The 19,505-nt window shown below is 34.0% G+C and overlaps 1 protein-coding gene and 1 long non-coding RNA gene across 4 annotated transcripts in view; both read left to right on the forward strand.

Annotated features, from left to right (window-relative positions):
- NOVA1 (NOVA alternative splicing regulator 1) overlaps positions 1–2,103 on the forward strand; it is a 176,662-nt gene extending 174,559 nt beyond the window's left edge. For all 3 annotated transcript variants that reach the window (XM_040257188.1, XM_040257189.1, XM_040257190.1), the window contains one exon: positions 1–2,103. This exon is cut by the window's left edge and continues 3,726 nt beyond it. The gene's annotated coding sequence lies outside the window, so the exon portion shown is untranslated.
- Positions 2,104–7,567: 5,464 nt separating this feature from the next.
- Positions 7,568–14,398, forward strand: LOC120875416. Its single transcript, XR_005723955.1, has 2 exons — positions 7,568–13,454; positions 14,202–14,398. It is a non-coding gene; the product is annotated as an uncharacterized LOC120875416 (long non-coding RNA).
- Positions 14,399–19,505: the final 5,107 nt, after the last annotated feature.

Here is a 19,505-nt window from a genome sequence, read left to right on the forward strand (position 1 = left end):
AACAATGGCTGTTCAGCTATACTGATCCAAAAATGGAGAAAACTGATGATACAAGGGCCAAACATCTTATGAAATGCAACTATTTATAGACTTGTTTTGCTATAGGGAGGCTGGTGAACATGCTGAATACGAATTACCTCAGTTCTGCAGCTTTCTATGTCTTTTTAATGCATTCTGTTTCAGGGTCACTTTCAATCAATATTTCATTTACTTACTGAGATTGAATGGGCGCTCTGAGACACAGTGTGCTGTTTATCATACAGATTGGACACCTCATTCTAGATCCAAGATCTTTTCCTCAACACTGGGAGCTGTCCTTTCAGCACCACAAAATTACTGCTTGAAGTTGCATTGCAGTTTTTTTTCTTTTCCTTTATCACTGGGAGCTTTTCTTTCAGCACCACAACATTGCACCTAGACTTTTTAAACGGCTGCCTTCCTCTTTGCACTGAAGACCAATTTCGTCTGCACTTCCAGTTATTGCTCTTACCTGTAGGACTTCCAATCCTACTTCACTTCACCCACCCCACTCCCGAAACAGTTAAATGTATCTATTTCTGTGGAAGTCATTTTCTCATTGAATGATCAGAAACAAAGATAAATTCTAACCTGTAACGACTCATTTCGACTCATTGCTTACAATAGATCTAAGCTCTTTTTTCTGCTTATTCGACTCCTTCCAGCTTCCCATCACATCTGTAACAAACTTTTAAAATGATATTGCCGCACCACCATGCACAAGCCTACCTGCACAGTAGAGATAGATTATTCCATCGTATTCAGATGGTTAACAGAGGTTAGCAAGTCCTGTATTATATATTTATATCGCTTTCTAAGAAAGTGCATATTAATGTTTACTTTAAGAATGTGTAAATGGTGCTATCAAGAATCTGATAAATTTTATCCCAGTTTTTTGTGTACCACTTCTAATGTATGAGATTTATTTTTCTATTGGAAAAAATAAACAGTATGAAAGCATTAAATTGGTAGATTTTAGTAATTTAAAAATGAATGGAATCCCTATGTTACAGGCCCTATCTTTCCTTGGAAATTTTAGTGGTGGTAATAGATTTCAACAAAGGTACTGATGATAATCACATTCCTTTTAGTCCATTCTTATATTACATTCTTGATTCACGTGCTGATTCCTCACTGAGTCCTTAAGTAAATTTTACTTACTGTAAGTCTTCTCCAAGAAGTGAATTCTTGCTTTCCAAGGCAGCAATTGAAAGGAGATGAAAATATAATTCAATACTCTTTACATCACAGATACAATTTAAGACAGTAACTATGTTAGTAGGAAAAATTCATCATTCATTAAAAACAGGGCAAGCATGGCTATCCATAATAATTTTAAGTGCAATGCAGTCTTATAAATTTAATGTAAACACTTTATTTAAACGATGCAGACAGCCATATGAAGTTGCACATGATTAGAAAACAAGATGAACTCATTTTGCCTCCTGCTTGGTTTCTCATAAACGTGAATACATAATATTGTTATGCACTGTTGTTCATAGATGTCTTATTACATAAAGGGTAAGTATCATATTACTTTAAGAGATTATTTTTGGAATTCTGCATGTTATTTTTTGTTTCATCAGATATGTGCCCCAATTAAATAACATTTTCCCCCAAAACGAAACTATTAGAAAACTTGTCATGTTAATTTTGAAAAAAAAAAAAATTGGAGTGTAGTACATATTACTAGATAGGATGTCATTCCACTGGTCTATATTTAAAAAAAACTGTTCTTGAAAATTAAAGCATTACCTTGTGTAATAAAGTAATCAAATCAGATTTGTAAATAAAATATTGTTTAAATCTAAAGTATTCAATATTTTGATTAGATTATTTTTTTAAGGAAAAATATTTAACGTGTATGTGCCGAATTTTTTTTTAAATAGTTTTTTATAATTGCGATGGAAGGGCAATTGTCTCATTACAAGTGGTACAGAAGCCAATACTTGGGTTACCATAGATATATAAACAAGTAAAAACTGTGGAACAAGTTTCAAGCTCATTTTGGAAAAAAAAAGTTCTGTAGAAATGCATATTTGTATTTGTTTCTCTAATAAATCTGCAAATAGCTTTAAACACAAATTAGTTTTAATTATTTAAATTATGAGTTCTGTTAAGTAATATGTTTTTGCCTTATATTTTGTGAAAACATTGTCTCATGGAAATTAATAGAGGCTTATTATGGAAATCAAGGTAGGTCTGCATTTATTTGCAAAGGTCAGATATTTAGCATTTAAGTATGTTTACCTCTATGAAATGACTAAAGAATTTTTATGAGAAACAACACTTCTTTTCCCTGCCCCATCAGCAAAATTACATCAGTTTGGCCACTGCCCAAAACAATAAAAGACCAATTTGCATCGCTTTAACTCAGAATCAAATAAAAGAGCAAAACATAAGTGAAATCATATGTTCAAATGGTTGATAATCAAAAGGTTATTAGATACAGATAACTTCTTTATGTGTAGTAATGAAGAAAAGTTGGACTCCTCTGAGCCACAGTGCCTCAGTTTTCTTTAATGTGACTTATACATTATGATTAAAATTGTTATGTAGACTACATACATTTCCCTTGAATTGTGACTTTATAATAATACATATTTGAAAATTTTTAGGGTATGGTCAACTGTTCCTCTTATCAAATAATGTAGACTCCCTGTTTTAGAAGCACTGCTTTGTAAAGGATAGATATACTAGAACAAATACTGAGGTGCATGTGTGTGTGTGTATATATATATATTTTTTTTAAAGTTGTCATTCTGCTTGAGCAGAGATGCTAAAAAAGCTTTTAGTTAAGGAATCAATTGAGTATTCCAATTCTACCGAACTGTGAAGAGCATTCAAATTATAATTAAGTCTTTGACTTTGCCAGTTTATTAGTACAATGTTTGGGGAGACCTGGCTTACAAAAACTTGAACATATGCTAAGAGCGTTATTCATTGGCTTATCCAATTTTATAGCTTTTGGTCAATAACAGGAATACTGTCTCTTGTCAATATTTAAGATTATGGGTAATGATACCACTTTTTTCCTTTGAAGGAATTATTGTAACCTAATTTCAAAATGATGACTTCTCAAAATTTTCATGCTTTTTATTGGTATATTTTTTCTAAATATTAATATAAATCAAGTCTATAGTGTATACAGTAATATATTAAAATATTTCAGTGTATTTACCAAACCATCTTGGATAAATTGGATTATTTTATGGTATTTGGATATTTTATGCTGTTTTAGAGATAAATGCTAAAAGAGGCTCTGATTAGAGGAAGCCCATATAGACTTGTAGTGAGACCAATCCATGCAGAAATTGTAAAATAAATTATTACTTTTAGGGAGTAAAGCATAGGTAAGAATCAAATTGTAATTTAAAAAAAAAATATTGGTAGGATACAAATTAACATGTTTTTTTAAAAAATGAACTGCTTTGAATCAAGTAAGTCAAAGGCTAACCATCATATTTCCAAAATATCTTACAGTAAAAAGTAGGAACTTTTTCCATTCAGTTATGTACAGGATATATTTTTTGGGGTCCCTAATAAATTCTTAAGAAAGACAACTCTTAGAAATCTTTAACATTTCTGCCTAACATGAGGATTATGGTGTTTCTGTGGGAAGGGGTAATGTTTAAACACAGGCAGGTTAGAAGGAGGATAGAGACAATTATCAGCACTATTTGCATTTAAACTACTTGTTTTATAAAAATTTATTCAGAAAGCCAAATACTTAATTCACTATTTTCAATTATATTTTCTCATTACTTTGCCAGTAGAGGGAAAACTTTTGAGGCTGAACTTCCTGTAAGGTTTGACTTCATGAATTCTAGGAAATGTTATTTCTATATGCACTGCAAAGGCTTAATCCAGAGACCTTTACAAAATTCATTTGTATTTTTTTTCCTTCAAGTTGATGAAACTGATTTTTATATATTCTACAGGTAACTAAATATTACTTAGTTGTTCATTGTCTTAAGAATATGCTTATAATTTCAAAGCCTTAATCACTAATGCAGATATTTCTGAACAAAAGATTCTTTTAGTGAAATTTTAAAACCTTTCTTAGGACTTCTAAAGAAATTTTCTTTGTACTCTGTTCCATTTAGGAACTATAATTTGATTGAATAGCGTAAAAAATTATACGCATTGTTTCTTTTAATTGGCATCTTAATTGTTCTTACTTTACACATCAACTTTTGCTATTTATTATACAATAGTTTTCTCTAGATATCAAAAATATTTGAAGGTTTTATAGATTATTATAATGATGTGGTTTTTTTAAACATTCTTAAAAAAATTCTAGATACTGATGGGTCTACTCATCAGTATGCTTAAAAGCAGTCCCTGTACAAACTTCAAATCCGTTAGGCATTAGTTTCAGACAGTAAAGAATCTGCCTGCAATGCAGGAGACCTGGGTTCAATCCCTGGGTTGGAAAGATGCCCTGGAGAAGGGCATGGCAACCCACTCCAATATTCTTGCCTGGAGAATCCCCATGGACAGAGGAGCCTAGCTGGCTACAGTCCATGGGATCAGAGGCTGACCCGACTGAGCAACTAAGCACAGTGCACCACAGGCATTAGTTTTCATGTGGATTTCTTCACTGTGAATCAACTCAGCAATTCTAAATCCCTAGCTCAGGGAAAAAAAAAAAAAAAGTAGGGGGAGCGGGGAAAGATAGTGTAAAAAGGCAAAGCACTGGAGAAATGGTCTTTCAAACAGCGACCAATCAAAGTAACCAAATCAAAAGACCAGAGCCAGCCAGAGACCTGAACATTGCTCAGGCGTGCAGAGGTTAGTGAGTGTAAGGTTATCTTTGTTACACGTTTGTATAGTATGAGTTTGCCATCTCTTCGGTATTATTTACAAATTAATACTACGTTAATAGGTCTCCTATAGTGATAAACAAAGATACACACTAAATTACCAATGAAGTGGCACATAGAATGTAATGGTACTGAAAAAAAAAATTACATTATGCTGATAATACCACCCTCCTTATCTTCATTACAGCAACTATTTACAGATTCACACACACTTTGATGATTTTATCTTTTGCTCATATCTATATCACTTTTTACCCTGATATGAAGAAATCATGGATGAGAGGAACTTCTAATAATTTTTAAATTTTGAGCAGTGTTATATCTAAAAGCACAAAATTAGTCATGAGATTTAAAATGCAGGTGCAAAATCCCTATTTTTCTGAATAGGAAGTTATAACATTCAATTGAGGTTATACTATGTATAACCTGATTCTAATTTTGAACTGAGTAAATTATCTTCACTGTCAATTATGCCATCATTTATCCATGGTGAAACAGTAAAACTAGTATAGCTAAGCTTATCACACCTCTTTTTTATACCACTTGAAATATTTGGGAAATGCAGAGTTAAGAGTTTAAAGCATTACAAAATTAATTTTCTTATGAACATCAACTTTATTACCATTAGCTTAAGTATACTCAAATGTCAAATTTCTGAAATTAAATTTTTGTGGGATTTTTAAAAATACAAAAGAAATAAATAAGAATTTTCTCTCTCAAGTATTATTAGTGCAAATATTTTCACAAAATAATTTCCCAATATATGATACAATTATAACTGATATTTTTATCTTCTGCTATTTACAGAATGTACTTGTATTCCTTCTTTAATTTTCACTATTATAAGATATATGTATTAACTTTATCCTTTTTCTCAGAAAATGGAATAATATAGAACTGCTGAGTCTCAAGGCACTATGAACTAAAAAATTGAGAATTTATCCCACTTTACCCAGGACATAAAGATTTCAAATTTATAAATTAAAATTATAAATTAAATGTTTTAGAATATTTTAAATAGTATACAATTTTAAAGCAAGTTGTGTTTTTGTTTCCACAAGTTTAAGTAGTCTGAAAATTTCAGAATAATAGCTATCATATAAAGCAAAATATACTACTAAGCAGGCTTCCCCAGTGGCTCAGCAGCTAAGAATATGCCTGCCGATGCAGGAGACTCAGGTTCAATCCCTGGGTTGTAAAGGTCCCCTGGAGATGGAAATGGCAACTCACTCCAACGTTCTTGCCTGGGAAATCCCATGGACAGAGGTCCCTGGCGTGCTACAGTCCATGGGGGCTGCAAAAGAGTTGGACATGACTTAGCAGCCAAATACCACCACCAGACACTAGTAAGCATGTTTCTCCTCAAATTTTCCATGTTACCTCTTTATGGATACCTTAGTAAGTACAGAAATAAAGCCCCTAAGCATTTTTGGGGAATAACGTATTCAAGCAATTGGAATAACATGGTAGGGATATATAGAATTACTTGTAATAAACATGTAGCTCTCCATCTGTCCAATGCATGGTTAGATATGTGGCCCTGGAGAAAAGATTTATTTCATTTTGAGTGCTCACAAGTTTCAGTGTACTAAGACTTTCAGAGCTACTTTCGAAGTGCTATTGTTGGTTAACTTTGCTCTAGGAGTGAATAAAGAAAGTCCTGCCACTTGGTAGATTTTTTTTTAATTAAGCAATATATATTTTCTCAAACTACCAAAGAATGCATGTGATAGAGAAGGATCAAATGTTGAAAAGTTTTCTGAATTTTATTTGGATCTTCTAAACCTGTGGCAGTGGAAGTGAATTAATAATACATGTTCAGGAAGTGTTTAAAATTTGTTTAGGAAGTACACATTTCAAAAACGAAAAGTAGCCCATATCAAAATTAACATATATTTGGGAAAATAAATGAAAGTTGTATGAAATTATATGTCAATTTCTTTCTATATACATGAGACTACTAATACATTGTTTCTTGGCTATTCTGTTGGGAATCTAAACTTTCAAGTATATTTAGGGATTTTGTATTTTTTTTAATTTATTGAATCCTTTAGTAAAATAAAGATTATTGTATAAAACTTATCAAAATGTTAGTGTGTTATAAATTAACATGTTATAAAAAAGTTCAGAAATGACATTTTATGAGAGACCAGATTTTTTAAATATGGATAAAAGGTAAAGGAAAATTTTTAAAATTCTGCAATAGCAACTCTTTGTCTATCATTTGCTGTTCTTTTTCTGAGAGGCAGGAAATTTAAAATATGTGGAAACTTTCCATATCTGATATAAACTGATTTTTATATAGTTAAATTTTTTTCTCAGTCCCCTTAATGATCAAATGCACACTTTATATATTTTATCTTTCCTTACTTATTTGATTGTGAAAATAGGTGTGACAATCAAATTAACTCTCATATCCAATTTGATCATCACATTTAACTTACCTGGTTCCCTGGTGCTTCAGATGATAAAGAGCTGCCTGCAATGTTGGAGATCTGGGTTCAATCCCTGGTTTGGGAAGATTCCCTGGAGAAGGAAATGGCAACCCACTCCAGTATTCTTGTCTGGAAAATCCCATGGATGGAGGAGCCTTGCAGGCTACAGTCCGTGGGGTCGCAAAGAGTCGGACACAACAGAGCAACTAACATACAGAGAGGTTCGTATTTTTTTACATCTAGAATAATTGTAACACTTAAAATTTTAAGTCCTAGAAGTAGCTCAATTGTTTTAATGAATTGTTTCGATCACACATTCCTTATACTAAATGGGTTTTCTTAATTTCCAATATACCTATTTCTTTAATTAATTTCTATAATATATATATTTCCTCTTTCATCAAATGATGCTGTTTTCCAGTTTGGAAGTAGCTTTTGCATATTCACTACTAATAATATATTCATCTTTATAAGTCTACAGGATAAGCAAAAATATATACTCACCGAAAGTACTGTATAAAATAGCCTGTTTGCTTTACACTTTAGAGTGTAAAGCACTCTAGAGTGATGGCAAGAATTTTAGGACAAGCATGTCCTTTCTATAGTAGGAAATTAATTGTTTCTAAAATAATAATCAAAACATGACCCAATAAGAAAAAATACAACTATTAATCTCAAGTATTTTAAAACTATTACCGGTGCCTTGCTCTCCAAATGAAGAGACATTTAAGTTTATTAGATTTTCTAATTTGTATTATACCCTAAAGGAGAATCTAGGCTGTCGTAGGCAATTCATTCATCTAGCCCAGAATGGATTGAAGTTAATTCTCTAGAATAAATGATATTCAAAGTGAAACATGGTAAGAATTTAAGAGTTACAGATATGATTTCTATAATCTCAAAGCAAAAGCAGTAAATATCAGGGTGCTTGTTGTCAATTAGTGACTCTTCTTAACTAGTTAGGTTATCAGAAAATTTAAAGAAGATCAGCTAGAGAATATAAATCTCACGGACAACGCATGACATGAGGGAAAGAATGGAACTTTAAGCAAAGGGATTTGAATCTCAGTGTCACACCTACTGTTTATAAGCACTTTGTAGATTCTAATATCGTGTATAGAATATGGGGGTCACAATTGCCTCAGCATGTAAGGATTAAATGAGATAATGTTTGTTTTAAATACCTAATTTTCAGTACCTAAATTCACCCTCAAGGAGACAAGATTTTCAGTAAATTGTCAATTGTGTCTAAAAATGAAATTCATAAACTATATTGAATCAGAATCTAGTAAAGTTTGTGAATATACTTTACAAAGTACATGCATGAAGGATTCAAAGATAAAGACCTAAATTTGAAAAACAGATATAGAAAAGTACCTACATACAATACAAACACAAGAGACGTTACATGTTTGCTCATAGCCATTTTTATTACAGTTCCATCTGGGTGACCCCCATAAAGATATTACAACAGATTTTTATTAAATATTCAATAGAATTCCTCCTAGTGACTGAAAACAAATAGCAGCAATTCCCTAAATTAATCAAAGAGTAGGGAAAATGATTAAACAAAGATGTGGCTTTTTAATCCTGGTTTATTAATTTGATAAAATTAAAATTCTAAGAACAATCATGAGAAGCTATTTATGAACACTCAAGGAAAACACTTTTTAAACATATTTTGTGCCCATAAATTTCAATGAATAAATGAGAAACAGCTGAAAACTTGTAATATTCTGTAAGTTTATAATAGAAAAACTTGCAGTTAATAAAAGACCTGCTGAAATTAAATGAACATTAGCAATTGATGACTTTGAGAAAATAAATTCAATGAACTGACAATAAGGTTATCAGATTGTCCGTTAATTAGTCTTATTTCAGTTTAAATCTTCCATAAACCCCCCCCAAAAAGTCTTGCTGCTCTGTCATGTAAATAAAATAAATAATGAACAGTAAATTCACCAATAATTTTACTATGTTGAATATTCATAAAATCTGACTAATAATATCTCAGCAAAATTTTGTTGTGTTTAGTACTTAGCTTTTTACATCTCAAATAATTTCCCTGTATAAATTTACTATTATTTCATCTTTTGTAAAGGTAGTGTATAATAAAATGGTGCAGACTACTATTTTAAAAGGTCTAGTGCACATGCTTTATTAAAAGTAAAAGGAAATTGATCTGAAATTTTTAAAGGTAATATCTGCTTGTAAGAACTCTTGAAAGCTAATGAAAAGATTCTGGGCTATGACACTATATCTTAGTGGAAGAATTGTAGGATAGCAGAGAGATAATCAGGTCATTAAAGGACTGCAGTGTTCAAAGATAAGTTTATACAATAAAGAAAATAGAGAAAATTTGGCAGTCTTTGTGGAGTATATTTTGTGGAATAATTTTAGCCATACTGATTTCCACAGAGTATATTTACAGCTTGCATAGCGAGTTTAATGTTTAAATAAATCAGCAAATGCCTACACTTTTATAATAAGATCATAATTGTAACCTAAACTGTTCAAAATGCTTTGACACTGCATCATTTAAACTTTTTTCTTCATTAACAATCTCTTGAAAATGGCAGAAACAGTATCAAATGCTTTTTTTTCCTTAGGCCATGATAATTTACCCAGTTTCAATACTGGGGAGAAGGGCAAGGCAGACGTAACTGTTTACTCGTAGTGGGAACTTTAACACACCATATTGTACTAAAGATAGCTCTTGGGCAGTTCAAGATCCTGTATTAGAATTTAAATGTTATGGTCAGGGTTTCTTCACCAGAATAGAAACAAAAAAACAAAAGGTAATTTGGACAATCCCATGGGGGAAATTGACACTGCAGTTAATATTAAGAGGGCCTTCCTTTGAATCCTTGAAGTATCTGTCATTTTAGTGATAGTTATTGGAATGAGAATATATTTTTAAAACATATTCCCCCACCTAGTTTGAACAATCAATACTTTGCTGGAGTTGGCTCTTAAGCTCAGCTGCCATATCTGGCTAAGAAGCTATCTTCATCATGCATATGATTTAGTGTACAGGCCAAGATTTAAAACATGGCTCAGTGCTTTTTTTCTGCTAGAGTGTGTTTAATTTTATTGTGGACATAATATATTACTAGCTTCTTAGAAGGATAATTACAAAAGCTACATGGTCTGAGGAAATTTTGGAAAGGAATACAAAATGAAAACTCAAGACCACAGAATTGTTTTTCTACTCTGGGCAAGAGTTACTCACTGTAAAGGATATATTTAAATACTTTATAGAGGTTAACCAAATGATATTCAGTGTAATGTATTACATAAGAGCCTAACTATCTAGGATAAAAGTATATTTGCTGCCTTTAAAATGTTTCCTAAGACCAGCTATAGTAGAAAAGAAGCAAATATTGGGAGCAGGAGGAAAGGGCAAGATGGACATCCAAACTAAGCTAAGGCAGTGTTAACAACTCTTCATATTTGAAAACAATGGAATTTTAATAATTAAGCAGGTTTTTGTTTTTATCAAATTGAAATATTGGCAATGGTAATCTCAGAAAATTTTGCTTGCTATGGTCTTGAAAGTATTAACTTGAATATTGTGTTTAACATTCAAAATACACTATTTTTCAAATGGTAAGAAAATTCTTTAAGAAGTCTATGAAGATTCAGGTAATAGGGAAAGAAGGGAAATGAATCATTCTTGAATTTAACTATAATAAAGTCTGGTTTATTCGGGCTTATTACTAGTTTTAGTGTGTAATAAGCAACAGTGATCATCTTAATCATTTTTTGTAGGCGATTCTATTCATTAAGAGGATAGAATAAGGAAATGAATATCCTAGAACCTAGATGTTTTATTTATTTATTTATTTATTGCAATATAATTGCTTTACAGTGTCGTGTTTCTTTCTGCAGTACAATGAAGTGAATATAGCTGATAGAACCTAGATGTTTTAAATCAGTACTTTAAAATGATTTCTTAATACCATGAATGTAATATAGTGACTAACTCTTATTATCATGGCCAACAAAGATAGTTCTCTGAAACATAATTTAAAGAGTGAATTATAGAATAGAGTATGAAATTCTAATGGAGTCTAAGTGCAGTAAAAATGATGACAAGTAGTGACCCTAAATAAAGGAAGGCTTTTTATCAGAACTTATCAATAGTCTACAGACTTTACCCAGTGCCATAGGATTATTGTACCAAATGTTTTTAAGAACTAATTCTGAAGGGAAAACATATTTTTTAACTCTACTGAAATTTTATCCATGATTGTCAAAGGGAGAAGTGATTTGGATGTTATGGGAGGGAATTACTTAATTTGTGATTCATAACCCTTTTCTAACTCAGTCTTTGGTTGTTTAAAATGGGAATTCTCAATGTAAAGTTTAGAGACAATTTCCTTGCTCGTGAGTGATATGCTTTACTTCTAAGGCTTAGGAGAAGAATTGTATTTCAATCCAAAAGCCTATGTTTGCTGGTCTAACTAGGGAAAATGTTTTATTTTTATTTGCCAACTATATTAAAATTCCATGTCAAGTTGGTTATTATACGATATTAGGAAACATCTTTTGTTGTATTCATAAGAGAAAAGCCATAGCGTAGAAATGTACATTAAAAAAAAAAATGATCCAGCTTTATTTTTCTTGCTGTCTAGTTTTCTCTAACTTCTCTGTCTGAAAATGATGTGAACATTCACTAGGGAAAATTAGATACGTGCAAAATATGAAGTATGGGCCTGGCATATTGAGTGAAACAGCAGCTCTCCACTGTGGGCAGTGAGAAGATTGAAGAGGATCCCATGGGAAGCAGACAGCAAAGATGAAGGTGGCAGTATCACCTCACATGTGTGTTTTCCTCTACAGAGGCTGAAACACTCCCAAGCAGTGATCTCATTTGATTCCTCATAGCCCACCCTTTACGTGTAAATTCAACAATGAGAAATTTTAAAATATACACAACAGACTTTTAAAGCATCATACAAAAAGATTGTATATTTTTAAATCTAGTCCATAAATTTGGTTCTTTCAAATTTATGCACTGCTCTCAGTTTTATACTGTTTTAGAGGAAAACCTTGAATTAGAATGAAATTTTTGTTTCTGAATTGACTTGTACTATTGAAACTTAAAATATCAGAGGGACAAAATGAACAAATATGAATGTTTTAGGCAGACTAGCAAATTAGTATAAAAATCAGAAATTATCTGAAAAAATAAATACAAATAACCCCATAGAGCCCACTTTTCCCCCAACATGTAAGCCTGGAATGAATAAGTTTCTGTATTCATTGGATAATAGGTAATCTTGATTTACCTTTCTCATTCCAAAATTTAGAACGAAGAATATTTTTCCTGACCTGTTCACAAATTTCATTGCTAAATCGATAAATTTATTTCAATTTCTGAATATTAGGAATTTTGGCATCTTGGCTTTCAGGATAATCCAAGAAAGATGACCAAAAACTAGAGAGAAATTGCTTTTTGCCACTTTTATAAATTTTCATAGGTTTTTTTAACTTTGAAATGAAAAGTAAAAACAAAATTCCAATGTATATTTAATAATGTGAATGTCAACTAACTTAAATCCCTATACCTAAACCTGTCCTCACATTCTGTTACATAGTATGGCTCAAAAATAATTTTCCTTTATTTCTCTAAAGGGCAAAAAAATAGTAATTTAAAATGTGAATCTTAATATATTTTATCTGCAATTCTGACAGCATATATGCTGAATGCCTGATAACTAGGGCCAGACCCCTATGAAGGTCAGGTCACTTTTAGTGTATGAAGAATATCTGCCACATGGTGCAACAACAGTGGTGATAATATTTAAATGTGTAATGTGTTAAAATTTTAACCTGTTTGGTGTCTACCCAGTTTAGCAGCTCTCAAAAATAAGCCAGAATCTGAGAAGGTAAGTTAAAGTGTACCTGGGTTATGTTTTAAATATTATTCATTATAGAGACCTGACTTTCAAGAAATGAGTAAATATCCACCATTGACATAGTAAAAATTTAATGACCATTTGATGTTACATACTTCAAATAGCTCAATTAAGTAAATTAAGACATGAAAGGTGAGAAATGTATTGTAGGCTCTCTTATTAAATATTGATCTAAGTTTTTTTCCTTTTTCATTAAAGAAGCCCACATCTGGGGACACTGCAGCTGACTCCAAGAAGTGTGACTGGTTGAGGTCTGGCTCTACCTTTTTTTCCCTCAGTGTTAATGTTAGTCACTCAGTCGTGTCCAGCTCTGCAACCTCATGGCCTATAGCCTACCACCTTCCTCTGTCCATGGGGATTCTCCAGGCAAGAATACTGGAGTGGGTAGCCATTCCCTTTTCCAGGGAGTCTTCCTGACCCAGGGATGGAACCCAGGTCTCCTGCATTGCAGTCTGATTCTTTACTGTCTGAGCCACCATGGAAACCCTTTTACCCTCATCTTGGTCTTAAAAGTTTGGTTTTTGTTTTTGTTTTTTGCTGAATGATAAGGTAAAGTGTGATAGGATAAAGTTCCCTGGTTGAATTTAAACAGTTGCCTCCTAATCAAATCCAGAGTTAAAAGTTTTGTAATGGCTCTTATTTTCAGGGAGTAGACACTGGACGTTGCTGTAAAATTACTATATAAAATTAAATAATGCAGCAAAACTAATACTACACTTCTGCCCACTGTAGACATTGTTTGCAGTTCACATTATATACAAATAGATACAATGGTTCTTTTCCTAAGTATGAAGATGATCAACTCTTATAAAACTATGTGGATATAATTGTGATATTCATGTTCATATATTTCTCAACAACGTCCTTGTTGGTCAGGTGTGAAAATAAACATGAGAAGTGACTGGGGCAAGCACTACTTGATGGTAGCATCAAATCAACGCACAACTAGGATGGTAAGTTTTCACACTAACGGCCCAATTCTAAAAATCTCCTTTTAGAACAGAGTACACAGCTATGATTCTACAAATTATGTGAGAGTTCACATTCGGATTCACAAAACATCAACCTTAAAGACACAGAAAAGCACCAGCACCTCCGTGTTATTTCCTGTGCTACCTTCACACCACAGTGCACATTACACTTTTGTCAAGTTGAGAGATCCTCATACTGAATAAAAATACGTTTAATTCCTGAAGTTCAAACTTACATTTTTTCATATTAAATATCATCTTCCAACTTTGAGAAGAGTGATTTGGGAGATATTCCTTAATCCCTTGAGAAAGGATCTGAGTGAGAAATTTCAAGAAAATGAGTTGCATTTTTAAAAGTTTATAGTCCTTTCAAAGGAAGGATAGTTACAAAACTAAATAAGATAAAAATTAGCATCAAATAAGTCTTTTTTTCCATTACAAACAAGGGAGAAGTCTGAGTAACGATGATAAAGTATCTTATATTTTCATAGTAATTTTGTCACATAAAAATGCAGAGCATTTACTTTTATTGCATCAAGAGTCTGCCCAGTGTCACACATACAAGCTCATTATTTACTTAAGTTATTTATTCAGCACCTGTAGGTGTCTTTCTAAAAGTAGTGGGTAACCATTCCCTTCTCCAGGAGATCTTCCCAACCCACAGAGGAACCCAAGTCTCACACTTGCAGGCAGATTCTTACCTTCTGAGCTACCAGGGAAGCCCCTCTAAAAGGCACAACAGTTTCTAAGTGGAACAAGAAAGATAAGGTACCTGACTGATAGAGCTAACGTTCCAGTGTGGAGTAAAAAAATAAACTATGAAGAAAATAAAACAGGGTAAAGAAATAGTGACATGGGACAGAGGTGGAGAGCAGTAAATTTAGAGAGGGGAGTTAGAGAAGGACCTTTTCAAAAGGCAAGACCTGCATTGGCAGGCTGATTCTTTGCTGCTGAGCCACCAGGGAAGGCAACACAACATTGTAAAGCAATTTTTCTCCAATTAAAAAATTAAAAAACACACACAAGACCTTCTTTTCAGTCTTCCCTGTGAGTTAAGAAGAACCAAAGTCTAGTTATTCCCCATCTGTAGGTGAGGACAGAAATGAATAGCAGAGACTGCTTATTTTTGCCTCTGATTTTCATTCTTTCATTCAATAAACGTTACATGCCTGTAATATGCCTGGAATTGGGATGAGTCTTAGGTTTATTAAGATAAAAAAGAAACAGATCTTGTCCTGACATTGGAGGAAACATAAAAAGAAACCAAAGATTATACTATACTGTGATACTTGATATAATAACAGTTATCTATAGGATGGGCTTCCCTGATGGCTCAGCAGATGAAGAATCTGCCTGCAGTTCAGGAGAAACAGGAGAAGCAAGTTCGATCCCTGGGTTGGGAAGATCCCATAAAGGAGGAAATGGCAACCCACTGCAGTATTCTTGCCTGAAAAATCCCACAGAGATTGTGAAGAGTTTGGACACAACTCAGTGATTAACACCTCGTGTCCTATCAGCCCGTAATCAGTCATAAGCTAATCAAAAAGGAACACTTACTGGACATCTCTTTCTGCTTTATTTTGCTGGGTTGCCTGGAAAATCCCATGGATGGAGGAGCCTGGTGGGCTGTAGTCCATGGGGTCGCTAAAAGTTGGACACGGCTGAGCGACTTCACTTTCACTTTCACTTTTCACTTTCATGCATTGGAGAAGGAAATGGCAACTCACTCCAGTGTTCTTGCCTGGAGAATTCCAGGGATGGGGGAGCCTGGTGGGCTGCCGTCTATGGGGCTGCACAGAGTCTGACAAGACTGAAGCGACTTAGCAGCAGCAGCAGCAGGAAGAGAGGGGACATACAATCTTTGTTTGAAAAATTTTCAAAAGATCGCAGGGTCAGACGTGACTGAGCAACTAAGCACACACGTGTCTATAGTATGGTCACAAAATGCATGGGAAAATGCAATGGAGATGGTGTTAGTAGATGGGGCAGTGACCAGGTAAAGCAGGCCCTTTGTTGTTGTTAGATCAGTTAGTAGTGATCACATGGCAACCATGTGACTGGAATTCCTACCTCCTGATCTTCAGCCAAGTTTGCTTCCCAGTAATCCATACTGTGTCCATAAATCTGCTTGGGGGAAAAGTTCACTTTGACATAATGCTTCTATAAAAGAAACCTGTTTTAAGACCCATTAAAGCACAGGATAATCCAGGAAAGAAATGACTGATAGTCTGAAAAGAAAAACTCTACAGATAGTATTCTTATGTCCAGAGACCAGAATTTATAAAGAAAAAAATCATGAACATTAATGTGTAAATCCCTACACTAAGATCATTTCACAATCAGCCTTACAATAATGCAAGCCAAGCTGTGCTCCCTTCTAAGGCACACACTGAGAAGCCCCAGGTGCACATGAAGAAGAGTAATTGCACTTTCCAAAGCGAGACAGACTGGAGGGTCAGAATGACCTTTACACTTTGAAACAGAGATAGTAGCAATTTGAATGATCTATGTATTTAGAAGAAATGCCCTACTTTCAAAAGCCAACAACAGCATGAAACACTAGTCACAACTCTGTGGATGTAGACTCAGGGCTAGGAGGGACCCTGAGTAAGAGGCTATCCTCTAGTATGTGGAGCATGCATAGGCCTTTGGGTATGAATTAAAAGAGTTAACAGTTCACTTATCCAAAATATCTCTTCCCTTTTTTCTGCCTGTATAACACACTCTTGACATGAATGGTCTCTTCTGAAAATGCAAGTTTATTGGAAAAACCACATTAAGCTTTTCTATTTATGCAAATTAATTTACCCTATTGACCTTAATGAAGGCAGAGATTTGAATAAATAGAATCTGAGGAAGAATTTAAAACAAGAGAAAGGCCCCAAAGAGAGTAAGCATCCTAGCACCAAAGACTTCAGAGAAAGATCCAACTGTTGGGGCGGATGATAACCAGCTTGTATCTGATTGGGGAAGTGTGAGGAGATTTTGGAAAAACATCAGTATTGTTCACCTCCTTCACAGGGTGCCTACTCATATGTGTCTTCAGGGCTCTATTCTTACTTCATTTCCTCTTTCAGATCTTTCCACCACCCGCCCTTTTCCCACTTTCTTTTCCTCCACTTACCAAGCTTCTGTTCTAATTTTATTCCTTTCCACTCTTCAACTAAGAACACAGGCAGTGAAGAAAACCAATCCCAAGCATGTGTCCTGTATCAAGACTCAGCTTATTCTGATGAAAGGAAAAGAGGAGAAGAAAGCTGGTTGCCAGATGGAACCTACTCAAGTAATCAAACGACCTATTGTGAACCTTCCCCTCAGTCATAGATCTGGACTCACATAGGAGGCCATCACACTGTAGGAGAGGAAAGAGACTACGTTCATCAAAGATTGTATAATTTATTGTCCAAACCAGTCCAATTCCACAAGTCACAGGGTTGGCTATGAGTAATTAGCAATGCTACAAAACACGGGACTGGGACTTCCTCAGCAAACTGGAGCATCTGGTCATACTACACAGTAGCTGCCCAGAATCAGCTTTGAACCACGCTCACCATGACAATATAGACAATTATTGTAGTCACTGATGTGAAGGCCTGAGAATATAAAACAGACCACTGAAGTCAAGTAAAAGAACTGAGGGGAAATAGCTGCCTTCTCTTCATTGTGGTTATAGCAGTCTGCCCTTCTGAATACAGTATTTAATAATAGTATAATGGTATGGACAAGTAAACTTTGAAAACAGTGATATGAAACATGTCTACTTCCTAAGAACATTCCCAGATGTAAAAACCATCAGGTTCTGGTTTTTAAAAATTATGTCTATTGTTTTGGTAGTTAAGTCATATAAAAAGGAACTCCCTTCCAGCATCCATTTGGTTTAGGTTTCAGTGAAGATTCAAATTTGGGAATAAAAGGACACTGGGTCAGAATTCAGTGTTCCATTTTACTGCATTCCCATTTCCTTTGGGACAATTGATAAGGGTATCCTATGTAAAAATGTATCCCCACTGAGTCACCGTCATGAGTGTGATATTGATACATGATGAGGAATTTACTGTGAAATCCCAAAGAGCTTGCGCACAGCCTCTGGAGTTTAGACAAATTTCCAGCACGTGTCAGCCTAGTGGCTCCAGCTGCCTCCTGAACTGCCTTGGTCCAGCCATTCCCAGTGGTGCACTCAGTCTCTCTTCTAGCACTTGCCTCTGAAATACCTTGTGAGTGATTGTCTTTCTTTTTCTGTCCTACTACACATCAACCTTTATTTATTTAAAATGACACGTTAAAATAACTCAGCAAAACTGAAGTGTGATATAGAAAAATTCCAAAGAAGTTTTTCTTCAGAACTGCCTAATAATTCACAACTAGAGTCCCAGTTACGAAAAGTAAAGAGACTCCACTTGGAGAAGAGAGGACTTGGTAACCAGTTCTAAATTTAGAAGGCCATGGTGAGTAAGTTACTAGACAATTGTATTCAATTTCTAGCAAAAGTTGTGTGTGCTAAGTCGTTTCCGTCGTGTCCAACTCGTTTCCACCCTATGGACAAGAGGCCACAAGTCTCCTCTGTCCATGGGATTCTGCGGGCAAGAATACTGGAGTGGGTTGCCATGCCCTCCTCCAGGGGATCTTCCGACCCAGGAATCAAACCTGCGATTCTCTACGTGTCTCCTGCATTGGCAGGCAGTTTCTTTACAAGTGCCACCTGGAAAGCCAAGTTGGGGTAGCCTTAAATTGTAAAAAGTTTTCTGTTCAAAGGAAGTATTTCACTGCCAGAAATATACAAAACTGTAATATTTTACCATAAATGGCTTCTCTTGGAACATTTTAAGAATGGAGCAGTCATATTTTTGTCATTCATTTCTGAATTATCAAGAAAACAGAATTTCTATGGCAGAAAAATGGCATAGAGGCTTTCTAAATTTTATTCCCAAACAAATCTCACTCCTTGATAATTTTTGTCTCCTCTTAATGAATTTAATACAAAATTGAAAAAGTATCTGAAAAAGTCACTTGCAAATAAGTTTTTTGTAAAGAAAGATTTCCAGTCTTCAGTCTTTTTCTCAACAAATATGCTCTAGTAAACACATAATATAGTAATAATTCTCCTTGTAGATAGCATTCAGTTCTTTGATCCTTGTACATAATGAATATTCTACTAATATTTGATGAGTGAAGTATTGAGAGATGTGAACCTATGCCTAGGAAGGAGAAAAAAAGATATTCATCCTAGGAGAGATTAGAATCCATTGTGCCTTTTATAATCTTGGATTAAGTTTATACACGTGAGGATTTTTGACAGTTGACATTTCTTGCTGGCTTACACCTTGTATTATA

Source organism: Oryx dammah, unplaced genomic scaffold (assembly GCF_014754425.2).
Source record: "Oryx dammah isolate SB20612 unplaced genomic scaffold, SCBI_Odam_1.1 HiC_scaffold_16, whole genome shotgun sequence".
Classification (NCBI taxonomy): domain Eukaryota; kingdom Metazoa; phylum Chordata; class Mammalia; order Artiodactyla; family Bovidae; genus Oryx; species Oryx dammah.